This window comes from Argentina silus, assembly GCF_951799395.1.
Source record: "Argentina silus genome assembly, chromosome: X".
Lineage (NCBI taxonomy): Eukaryota > Metazoa > Chordata > Actinopteri > Argentiniformes > Argentinidae > Argentina > Argentina silus.
Window position 1 is genome coordinate 38,466,366 of NC_139653.1, and position 1,602 is coordinate 38,467,967.

At 38.9% G+C, this 1,602-nt stretch overlaps 1 long non-coding RNA gene across 1 annotated transcript; it reads left to right on the plus strand.

Annotated features, from left to right (window-relative positions):
* The first annotated feature begins 442 nt into the window (after window positions 1-442).
* Window positions 443-1,321, plus strand: LOC310823539. The gene is made up of 2 exons (XR_014554948.1): window positions 443-713; window positions 996-1,321. It is a non-coding gene; the product is annotated as an uncharacterized lncRNA (long non-coding RNA).
* Window positions 1,322-1,602: the final 281 nt, after the last annotated feature.

The following is a 1,602-nucleotide window of genomic DNA, read 5'->3' on the forward strand; positions in this document are numbered from 1 at the left end:
ACTCATGAGTTATAACTGTTTGTAAATGGTCTATAATTGAACAAAAAACTGGTTCTAAATGGTTTCTTAACTAATTATAAACCCTTTACAAAGGGTACCTTGTTGTAACATGTTACCCATTAAATTATTATTTGAGAGCAGAAGAACAAGGTGGAAGTGTTTTAGTCTCATCTCCTTTAATTTTTATTAAGTTTAGTCATTAGAATTGCGCAAGTTTAGTCATTAGAATTGCGCAAGCCTGCTAGTCTCTCCTCCCTATCTCAGTTCCGCAGTCCAAATTCATGGTGCTTTACCATGCTGCTTTAGCTACTGAGAGTGGCTCCCCCAAAGAAAGATCATGTTACAGAACTAAATGTATTACATAACCAGATTCATGCCGCCCACTAGCTCTAGCCTATCCCCCATGCCTGTCCCTTTGTCTGTAGAACCTACCCCTGCTAGATAAAACTCTACTTCCCAACCTTTATCACCCACTGGTGCCAGCTAACCTAGGGAACCATTCTGCAGCTACTGTGATTGGCATAGAACTAGAGTAGCAACAACTACACCCTAGAACCAGAACTCTAGAACCAGGCTACAATAAAGAGAACATGGAGGGAGGCCGCAGCTCAGCATCCCGCTCCAATGTACAGACCTACTTATCATGGTCCATCTTTAATGCTCTGTGTTGCTGTCTGCCTTTGGGGATCGCTGCTATTGTTTGCTCATGCAGGGTAAGATATCCATGGTTAACAATCTTTAAATTAGTCAAACAAATTGTGGTTTAAAAAAGCATGTGGGGATTGATAATTGATTATTTTGTGTAACACTTATTATGTCAATGTGTATTTCTTCATATTTATCTACTTATTTGCACAGAAAATAAACTAAAGATGTGACTTGGGATGATAAGTGAAAAAATGAGCAGGAGAAGATAAGTAACAAACCCTATAAGTAGCTTGTAGAAGAGCCTCCACTATGAAATAAGAGACTGATGACCATTTTTTGTTTTTAAGGCAAAAAATGCCGGTACTATAGGAGAGACCACAACAGCTGAGTCTGCGTCCCGATCAGCCAAGATCCTCAACGTTGTGGGAACGGTCCTGGGGATCATCATTCTCATCATTTTCATTGCACTCTATGTGACCGGTTATTGATAATGGATGACTATCTGTCGCGCCCCGCTAGTCTAATGTAAGCAATTCCCATGAAGGCAATGCTTGTGCTCTGTAACCACACAAAATATGTCCAACTCAACCTGTGACAATGCTAGTTGTTGTTGCTTTGCTGCTACTAAACACGTGTAACAAGCTTTATAAAAAAATATATACTGTAATCTGTCCATGGTCTTTATTTTCAATCATTTTAATAATTTAAATACATACCATATTTGATTGTGAAGCAATTAAAAGTAACAAAATTATAGACATTGCTCAAATTAAACATTTGTAGAGCATCATCATTGCTGATTTATAAAGTAGAATGGAACTATGGAAACTGAACAGATAAGCATAATCTGTCTGTCATAATCTGTCTGTCTTGGTCAGTCATCTAATCAGTTTCCTGTTCTTAGCTGACAGGAGTGGCACCCAGTGTGGTCTTCTGCTGCTGTAGCCCATCTGC